Source organism: Macrobrachium nipponense, chromosome 5 (assembly GCF_015104395.2).
Source record: "Macrobrachium nipponense isolate FS-2020 chromosome 5, ASM1510439v2, whole genome shotgun sequence".
Lineage (NCBI taxonomy): Eukaryota > Metazoa > Arthropoda > Malacostraca > Decapoda > Palaemonidae > Macrobrachium > Macrobrachium nipponense.
This window is the reverse complement of record NC_061107.1, coordinates 29,710,225-29,721,533: the sequence shown is the minus strand read 5'-3', so window position 1 is coordinate 29,721,533 and position 11,309 is coordinate 29,710,225. Positions and strand designations below refer to the sequence as shown.

Here is an 11,309-nt window from a genome sequence, read left to right as displayed (position 1 = left end):
CATTTCACGTCCCTTTCATACCTGTGTCATTACTGCTAGGAAGACGAAGGAATCGAGAGTACCCCAATTTTAGTCACTCGTGGCATTCCTAAAACGATCCTGGAAAAGAACAAAAAAGTTGAAAGCGTTTACAATGACCATGACGTTTATGGAAGTAGAAAGGTTTTTTTTTAACCGAAAATGGATCTCATGCTTTTTATTTTACTGAAGACCTGATAAGCAGACAAAAGAATAAAACTACATTCGCAAGTTATACATTTTTTCTAGTACGAGCTTAAACCTTGGCATGATAAAGAAACTGAATATGAAAGATTGTGTCGATTTGAGAATAATGAGATATGATACCGCGAGATAAATCATGGAACTGCCATGAGTGTGCAGTACTATGAGATAGTAATGAGGAGATGGGGATCGCTTGAACGCGTCCTTTGCCCAAACCCCGAGAGAAAGGACATGAGTGTCAGCTGAACTCCTACGGGTACCAGACGAGCTGGAAGACCCAGACCTACTTGCATGACGGCTATGAGACGAGGGTGAGGGTGAGTGGAGATTATGGCTTACTCGGGGAGTAAGCCTACAAACTACCGTTTTTAAATATCTAACTTCCCTGGTAGTTACATATATATAGCTTAATCCCGCCGATTCGTCGCGCGCACGGCAGAAATTCAAAATTCGCGGCTATCGCCGATAGACGGTCAGGTGATCATACCTGTGCTCCCTCTAGTAGGTATCTGGAACCATTCCCATTTATCCTCAGAAATTCCCTGCCGTCGTTCGAGCAGCACGTTGGAAATTCGCTCTTCTTTGTTTGGGTTTGCTTTTACTACAATTGGTGAAGTACCCATTGGCTACAAAGACACTAAGGCCGTTTTTATTTTTTTCCAGAAAGGTCCAGAGAGAGAGAGAGAGAGAGAGAGAGAGAGAGAGAGAGAGAGAGAGTATAACGTCATTTAATTCTCTACAAAAGCCAACCCATTAATTTGCGATAAACACAAACCTCAATACGTACAGATTTTAAATATTCTGATATGAATTTAGTTCACTAACCTGCAAAATGAAAAAATATCTATCTGGCATTTCAGAATTTTCTTTGTGTGTCTGTAATGGTATGGACAAATATTATTCGTAAAACAAATCATTACTTCAAATGGAACAGCGCTACTATCATAGTTCCTTCTAGTATCCTATCTAGAATCACCTTCGCGTATAAACCTTAAACTCTAGAAGTCTTCAACAGGGATTCGGGTTTAAATTTAGATTTCTGAGTTGTTCCTTGAGCTCGGGACAAAAAAGGATATAAAAGAAATAGTTTTCAAGATTCAAGACTACATTTCGATTTTCAACACAGCATATATCCCCGACACGAAAATCTTTATCCTATCCTATTTTGATATCATTATGGGTGATATGATGCAAAATAATAAGCTTCAATCATTCTTATTAATAATTCACTGCTTTAGTAGATTCACATCAATCGTGCATGTGATGTCTAGGCCCGTCCCTTACGACGCTCCCGATTGGCTGTTAATAAGCCAATCACAGGGCTGGAAACTCTGTCTCGAGAGTTCACATAGGCAGGATGTATGTTCCACCTCTTTTGAAAGACGTATTCCTCAGGACAGGTGGCACATACATCCTGCCTTTGTGAACTCTCGAGAGAGACTGAGAGTTTCCAGCCCTGTGATTGGCTTATCAACAGCCAATCAGGAGCGTCGTAAGGGACTGGCCTAGACATCAAATGCACGGTTGATGTGAATCTACTATAGCTAAAAGCTTGTTGAAGACCTGCAGCTAACAACAAATCTCTTAAATGCTACCATTCCGTATTTTTAATCTAAATGAAAAGGGGGATTGGACATGGCTTAATGCATTAATAAATAACTCCTGTATCACAGAGGACATGGAAGGTTGCCTTACAGTTCCTATCTGTAACTAACATTGCATTTCACAGTTCCTAAAAAAATGGGTCAAGTCAAAAGCCATTACGGAGTGACATTCGTGAATATAATTTGGATAATTAGGACGTTACGAAAGCATCAATGCAGTTATACTAATAACACGCACTAAGTAGGCTATATAAGTTAATTTAGCATTCAGGAAAGGAAATATAAATATAGATGTGTTATTATACCATAAGGCGTGCTTCTTAAAACCGGAACAATATAATATATATATATATATATATATATATATATATATAAGCTCAGTTAACCACAAATGCATACACACACACGCGCGCGCGATACTATATATATATATATATATATATATATATATATATATATATATACATATATATATATATATATATATATATATTATATATATATATATATATATATATATATAATCTCAATTACCACAAATGCATACATACACACGCATATATATATATATATATATATATGTGTGTGTGTGTGTGTGTGTGTGTGTGTGTGTGTGTGTGTGTATATATACTAAGAAATCACAAAAGTAATCACTTGAATTTGTTTATTAGCTGAAGCCACTGGGAAAATTTAAAAAAGAAAAGACAGAGTGCCAAGTTCTTTCGTGTATTTAACACATCTTTGTGCCCCGAAGATGTGTTAAATAAACGAAAGTACTTGGCACTCTGTATTTTCTTCTTTTAATTTTCCCAGTAGCTTCAGCATATATATATATATATATATATATATATATATATATATATATATATGTATGTATGTATGTATGTATGTATATATATAATCTCACTTAACCACAAATGCATATGAACTAACACTGTTCCCTGCATGAACTGAATTCAGGAACAGGATACAAGAACCCACTTTCCTCTTCACACAAACGTAATGGAAAGTAAACTTGAAGAGGTGTCTTCCCGTACGAGTGACGTCATTGCCGTTGAAGTGTAGGTGAAATTCTAAGACCCCGACGGCAACAGGATTTTCCTTACGCGAGCATGTCTACATAAGCTATATATACCAAATGAACGATTATGAAATAATAAACTCCTGATAGTTTAGACCTCGTTCCAAAGTCAAGAGTAAATTTGCAGATTCTTTTTCTGATGCAACCTTCCGAAGGCGACATAAAATATCAGGTAATACCTTACGGTAACACGTTATCCAAATTGGGGTCATTTCCAAGGGAGAAATCTTCGTTTAGTGGGTTCTGGCCACGCCTGCCACATGACTGTGCTGATAGGATAACACTACCGTAGTCTTACATTCTAAATGGACGCTCAGGATTACGAATTTACATGAGTCACGATGAAGTGCTTCTCGTCACGCCTTCGTCCAAACCAAACGTATTTCATCAAGACATTTCCTTTGTGGAAGAGGCGTTGAGCGTCATAATGTCTGATCTACTCACTGAATCCGTCCTAGGTATCTTACATTCACTCATTATGTTTATTTAATTTTTTTTTCTTTTTTTTTTTGTTACCGGAGATCTCAGGACGTCATTATACTCTGTTTTTTTCCATCTGTCCACCCGCCTGTGGTGTTTCGTATGGTAACACTGCGTCCTGGGCTTTAGATAGTTACGCTATGTGTAAGTTTTAGGTAAATAAAAGGATATCTGAGTGTACATTGCAACTGAAAAGTGTTTTAATAAATTACTGTATGCGAATTACACCGTTAATATTCGAAATAGGATATTATATAATCGTTGAATGTCAGCTGAATGTAACTATCTACAGCCCGGGACGCAGTGTTACCATACAAAAACACCACAGGCGGGTGGACAGATGGAGAAAAACCGAGTATAGTTATTGGATTAAATGCCTAATACCACACATCATATTGCAGTTCTCGCTTCAATATGTTTCATCTGTGATTTAGAAATACTTTGCTGCAAAAGATTTGATAAAATTCAGATCTATAAAGAAAATTGAAAACAACCAGACGACGAGTGTCGATACAGACAGAGATCCTCTTGAGAACTGTGGAGGATATCGCTTCCTGAGACTGGGAATCAAACGTCGTGTTGTCGCAAGGAGGATAAGAGGCGCAACGGGAGATTAGTGAAAAAAAATAATTAACGAACAGTTAGTCATTTTCTTACACTTTGAAATCCCTTTCGGTGAAGACAAAGTCGGGAAAATATAAGCAGAAACAATAATAAAAATTAATTTCATATGCATAACTAATCATGAAATCTGAATGGATGTTGATCCAAGTGCGTGGTGGTTGTGCTAAGATTTTAGTCACATCAAACGTTATGTCTGCAGCTGCTGATGGAGACGGAAATTAGTCAACGCTTTACAAACGCACATTTATTTATAAACACCCTTGAGGTTTCACAAGTGTTTACTAAAAGGGCAGATGGATGTAGTTACTACTACCTCTACTATTACTTCCACAAATAATAATAAAAACAGCGAAGCTGAAATAATTGAGATATTTATTCCTTTCTATTCCAGTCTTACTCAAATATTCAGTTTCATAGAACAAGAATATTAAACCCTTACGAAAATAAAAGAAATATCAAATCATAAGGTATCAATAACGTATCTACTTAGGTTTTGATTGGTCAGTCTCTGAAAATGAAAGATGACAGGATTTTAGAGAAAAAAGGTTGAGACCTGTAGGCTTACGCGTTATTTTTGGACCCAAGTTCCGCAATAATAGTAAATCCGTTTATGCATGAGGCACAAAAAGTGAAAATTTTACCTGCTGCCTGTTACGTATAAGCAAAAGATCTTGACTAATGTGTCAATATAGTCCACAGGAGATAAGAGAGAATAAAAGACTCTAGTAGCTCGATAATTTCGCCTTCCACCAGGCCTCTTCAAGAGCTTTATTTTAACTAACTATTTCAAAATAAAGCTTTTGAGGAGGCCTGGTGGAAGGCGAAATTATCGAGCTACTAGAGTCTTTTATTCTTTCTTTTCTCCTGTGGACTATATTGACATATCTCATCATCCTGTTATGAAGATTATATTCATCATGATTAATTAGGGCATGTACGAATGGCCTCCACACGTTATCAGCCTGGTTATACATTAGCGAGCGATTTAATCGAATATAGTAAGCGCATTTGCATTAAATCTAATTGATAGCAGTAATTTTCAGTGATCTTCCTAAATGAGTGGTGTACATCTAGTCTCCACGTTAGATTTATTTCTGAAAATGATACACAAATTCTATTATATTAACTTTAGATATATTATCTAAATAACAGATATTTCAGAATACACTTACTCACCTAATTAATTAATTATATTTTAGTTTAACAAGGATTAGATTTTTATTTACGTGACTAGGAACCAACTGGTTACTTAGCAACGAACCTACAGCTTTTTGTGGGACCCGAACCACATTATATGAAGAAATGAATTTCTAATCGCCAGAAATAAATTCCTCTGGTTCCGCATTGGCGGCAGCGGCGAGGGAACTCAGGCTACCAGGTTGATAAGCGAGTATGCAACCCACTCGTCCAACGAGTAACCTTATTCACGTTCTATTTGTGTATATGACCATAAAATATATTTTTTTACATTTTAAAGTACACAGCGTAGAGTAATAACTAATATATCATACTTATTGTAAAATAAGCAGTGATAAGCTTATCTCTCTCTCTCTCTTTGACTTTCCACAATTTTTTTTTCAATGATTCATTTCCACTTCTCAGTAAAACACTACAGGAAGTGAATTGCATAAACAAGACTCAAATGAGCTGCGACACATTCCACCGATAAGGTTAACGATAAGGTTTTATCAATCAGTGGAGCTGTCATTTAACACTCACTCCTCTGTACTTTTTGATATAACACATTAATTTACGAAGGTTGGGACGCTCATGCACTATACCAGCGAGAGATCTCTGACTGGCGCTTAGAGCCAGCAGAATTTTGATATCTGGTGTTTGGTTCTCTCTCTCTCTCACACACACACACATACACACACCACACACAAACAGAATCCAGTCTATCTCGCCGATGAGGTGTTTCCAAACCACTAGACAATTACACGTAAAGTAAAAAAGTACAAACGATGGAGTGTAAGAAAAAGTGACAACTCTCATTGATTCATAAAAAATCTTATCTTTAATCTTGTCGGTGGAATGTGTCACAGCTCATTGGGCCTTTTTTAACGACGTCACTTCCTGTAATGTCTTAGAATAAGTGAAAGTGATCTAGTGGAAAATAATCGTAAAGAGAGAGAGAGAGAGAGAGAGAGAGAGAGAGAGAGAATTTCCTTATTTTACAGTAAGTATAAGCAACTCTGTGAGGTTTAATGTAGGATGTAACAGCATACTATTCTAAATGGCATATGTCCAAACAGAAAGTGTGCGAGAGTATCATATTTTGACATAATGCTCTGGTGTTGGTACAGTTTTCAAAAAATAAATACAACAAAGTTGTATATCATTGTTAAAACTAAATACTGTATGGGGAATGGATGCATATTGCCCCATTCCGTACAATCACTCAAGAATTATTGATATCAGTCTGACTACTACAATTCTATTATATTTTCTAAAATTGCACATTAAGCTACATCCCGTCTGGTTACTTAATTATCGAGTAATATTCTGAAACCTCTTTGCATTAAGTATATAAGCAAACACGATCTCTCTCTCTCTCTCACAAACCTCTTTGCATTAAGTATATAAGTCCTCTCTCTCTCTCTTCTCTCTCAGGTATTTTCAAAACAAGCCTGACCTACCTGTGCGACCTATAACTTCGACACTTTTAGTCTGTTTATACGAAACCAGTTAAAAGTGGATGAGTAGGTACTACTGCCGAGTAAGATCGACATTCTTTGAGATTGCTAATATAATCAAAATTTCTGGTTTACTTAATACCAAAGATTACATTTCCCTTCATCAAAGGGTATTGCTAGGTCTTAATAAGCTGGGAAGACACAATGCATGAACCTCTCTGTCAGGGTGATATGAGGTTTCTCGTTTCCGAAATCTGCTGATATACGCCTACCTTTCGGAGGCAGGGCTTTTCGCGTAAGCAGATACGCCTGTTAATACTGTCTACTATTTCATTTCGCTTCCCACTGCAACTGCAGAGAGAGAACTAGAAAGGTGAAAACATCATGGCTGGCTTGACATAAAAAAAAAAACTTGGATGAAAAAACCAAAAAGGTATCATGCCTTCCGGAGAAAGGAGTACGTAACAGATAACAGCTGAATTTTCTTATCACCGGCTCTCTTTGACTTTGAAAACAGTAATTTACTTTAGATCTGCCTTAAAATTCGATGACCAAAACAGTGCTTTCCTTCATCAGCTGTCAGAATTTGGCTTCACATAAAGCAAAAGAAATCCAAATTATATTAGCAATAGTAATAGGCATAAGAGTAAATAAATATATCTGCTGTTCAAACCTATATATACGTATGGTGCAAAATATGCCTTGTTTTAACGTGAACATACAAAAGCACTGAAATTTACCTATATAAAGGCCATGTCGATACAACAGGTACGACTAAAATTCAATTGAATAAATGATTTAATGTGCACATACACATATGATATTATATATATATATATATATATATATATATATATATATATATATATATATATATATATATATGCATTAAGCCATTTCCCTGAACAGAGGTTGTCTGCCAAGATGATAAAGGACAATGAACACTGCCCCACTATCACTTCTGCTGCTATGTAGTAAAGACTCCACGACAACTAGCACTTTGTGCACTTACACTGAAGACTCACTAGAATTGGGTCGAATACCGTAGCTCACTGTCCTATTAACATATCTCTCTCTCTCTCGTCTCTCTCTCTCATCTCTCTCTCTCTCTCTATATATATATATATATATATATATATATATATATATATATATATATATATATATACATAATATATATATATATATATATATATATATATATATATATATATATATAGTGTGTATGTACGGATATACGGAAATATGGGTATGAAATTGGTAAACCAAGAGAAGGCAAATGAATAAAAAGAATGGAGACCGTGAGTAAGTCGTGAATACAAAAAGAAGGGTTCGTAAGCAGATGGATTTCAGAATAAAAAACGAAGGAAGAACAGGAAAAGCACAAAAGAGAAAATCACATCAATGTAAACGACTCATGAACCTGTTCTTTTCAAACTTATAAGCTAAAAAGGAATGCTGAAGGGCTGAGTCGGAAATGAGATCTTAAAAGGGAAGGACACGAAATAACTGCGTAATGAACTGCCCGCCCTATTAGCCTTGCAGTTGCAGGCTGACTGATTTATTCAAGGAATCTAGTAACACTGCAATAAAACTACCTTGATATTAAGAAAGTAAGGTACCTTAATCTAATGAAGCCAATCAATTTCATTTTCGGTCTAATAAACCAAACCTTTAGAGAGCATCTAACAACACCCAAACCATAAAACATTTAATTTGCATCGTGTCATACGGCAGCAGAGGAATTCCTGCCTAAGGAAAGTGAGGGCAAAATCTTTAGCCTAACGTCACCAGCTAAAATGACTGGGTATGAACATTAAACCTCCAACCCATACTGAATAACTGCATGTGCAAACAGAGCCGTTTCAGGTCCTGAACGACGAAATTAGACTATGATCAATTAGTACCAGTGATACCAACACTGTGATCTTAGGGACTTATTAGAAAATCTTTGACCAACATTTCAATTTAAAAAAGGCAATAATTAACTCAGCTACAGAAGCTTATCTTGGAAATACTTTTACTAAAATGATTGGCGCAGAACACATTCTCAAAACCAAACTTTGAGGATAATTCCATTTTCATAACAATTTTGTTTATATTATTGTCGGATTACGAAAGCGGAAACTCCATTTCCAAAAAAGTTTGTACACATCTCATTCATACATAACATGAAGGCACAACCAACCGATCTCTGAGTTTATCAGGATCATAATCAGGCGTGCCACCTAAACGAGAAATTCCGCCGACTCGATTAAATTCCTCCACATACGCATTTCTGGTTTAAAAAAAAAATGCTAACCGTATGGGAGATGAAAGTAAATCCTCTTGTTTTTTTATCATTAAATACGCTAACGAATCTATATTCATGCATATTTGCAAAGACACGTTATTTATGCACACACACACGCACACATATATATATATATATATATATATATATATATATATATATATATATATATATATATATATATATATATATATATATATATACATGTTACGAAGAGGGGAACATGTTGGAAGACATACGATGGAAATTGAAGCGCGGGGTAGAAGGAAGAATGGAAGGCCATGAAAGAGATGGCGATGGCTTGATTGTGTAGGGGAAGATATGTTATGGAAAGTTATTAACGAGAACGATGCACAGGACAGAAATCGATGGAGACGAATCATTCATAACGGCGACTCTATAAAAAGGGGTTAAAGCTAGGAGGATATATTATATATATATATATATATATATATATATATATATATATATATATATATATATATATATATATATATATTATATATATAATATATATATATATATATATATATATATAAACACGTGTGGTTGGTTAACCTTGCACGAGTTAATGTCGGTTTTTAATGACTTCCACAGATTGAAAATGTGCGTAATTGTTAGTGAAGGCAGAGATCATTCCTCAGATCAGCAATGACCGGACGTTTCCAGTTTGCAGTTCGTCAACGTTTTTCTGCGGTTTGGCAGTATCGGTACTACTCAGATTGTGTTTGCATGTATGCGTGGCAATAAAATTGAGCGTAAACATAACTCAGAATTATTGCTTGTAATTTGAGCCGCGCACTTGACTACTTTACCAATGTGGAACTTGGAGTGGAGTAGAAGGGTGAAAAACAGGTTAGGCTATTCCGTTCATACCAGCGGTCCGGTGAGGTAGGCCTATGCATTTTTATGTGGTGTGGTTCTTGTTCCGTGAAATTTACTTTGGAAAAACTCAGTACAAACACACGCGCGCGCGCGCGTGTGTGTGTACCGATTTTTACGCTCAATTTAACTGTCACGCACATGCAATAAGATTAAAGAACCTATACCGACACTGACAACCGCAAAAAAACGTTCACGAACGGGAAAAACTGAAAACGTCAGGCCATAGCTGATCTGAAGAATGATATCTGCCTTCACCAACAAATTACGCAAATTTCAAGCTGTGGAACTTGGAAGTCATTAAAATCTGACATGAACTCGTGCAAGGTTAACCTACTACACGTGTGTCCTCTGGTCGATAATGCTGCATCGTGTCGACGACGGACCACACAAAAGCCTTGTCTCATCCACGGGTGACGAAGAGTGAGGCAGACCACTCAGCACTGGCAAGAAACCTGACGCCAAGTGGGAACCTGGTGGAAATATTCATCTCCTTGACAATGCACTACAAAGGAAATGATGACAGATACCTTATCCTATTATCACCGTTAACAAGTTGTCTTTTATTTTTTTTTAAACGAGGGAACACTACGAGAGTAACATTTGCCAATTAGGTATGTGTAAAGATTCGGTTGCAATACTTGCTTACGTGAAAGTTTTGTATCGTCTTTCTTCCTTTATCCTCATGGTAAGATAAGGGTTATCAGGGCATATCGTAGGGATAGGTACACGAAGTGACGGATAAGTAATATGAAGTAAGGTTGAGTGTCAAGTTGATTTCATGAGATAAAGAAGAAAACGATCATGACTTTCTCATGTGTACAATGATAAGTTTAAGCATAATTTTGATGTGCTCTCGCTGAACATTATAAATGTTCACGTAATTTTAAATATAAGATATTTAAGTAAAATATGTAACGACTTCTTTATTTAGCAACCTAGGCCTAGACACTACAGAATGAAATCGAAATTGATCATTGAAATCTGAGGATTTTGCTTACAAACTACAAACAAAAAGCGCGTTCGACTTGCAACATGCATAATGAGCAAAGATAGCCATTTTTACAGAATTAATAAACAGACAAAAATACACCAGAGTTCATTTCCTCCCCATATCCTAACGGAATTTCCACCGGTGTGTTGTACCGTACTATGATGCAACGTAGCCTAACGTTAGGCGGGAAGGTTCAGTGTCACGCAAAACGCTGCGGGATGGAGAGTGCTATGTCATGATTCTTACCTCGCCAATAAGACCGATGAAGTTCACATAACCCCGCGGGAAACACTTTCGTACATCAGCGATAATTTGCCTTCAGTAATTTCTCCGAAGATATTTGTCCCTCTTAACCAAATAGTTCTTTAGTAACACTCACGGCCAAGGTCATTTTGACGTACGCAAACTCGGTAACTGATCTGCTAAGACTGGACCAACGTTGTCGTACTGCCGCTGCGTTTGCAGCTCTGCCGGAGGAGTGCACAGCCGTACG

The 11,309-nt window shown here is 36.5% G+C and overlaps 1 protein-coding gene across 3 annotated transcripts in view; it reads right to left on the bottom strand.

Moving 5' to 3' along the window:
- LOC135215270 (organic solute transporter subunit alpha-like) overlaps positions 1-11,309 on the bottom strand; it is a 146,991-nt gene extending 135,682 nt beyond the window's left edge. Inside the window, exons 1-2 of one of the 3 annotated variants that reach the window (XM_064249813.1) lie at positions 11,196-11,309; positions 1-99 (exon numbers count right to left, since the gene is read on the bottom strand). The exon at positions 1-99 is cut by the window's left edge and continues 951 nt beyond it. The gene's annotated coding sequence lies outside the window, so the exon portion shown is untranslated. Of the gene's footprint in view, positions 100-11,062 lie in introns of all 3 variants that reach the window. The other 2 variants (XM_064249812.1, XM_064249814.1) reach the window with 2 other exon arrangements.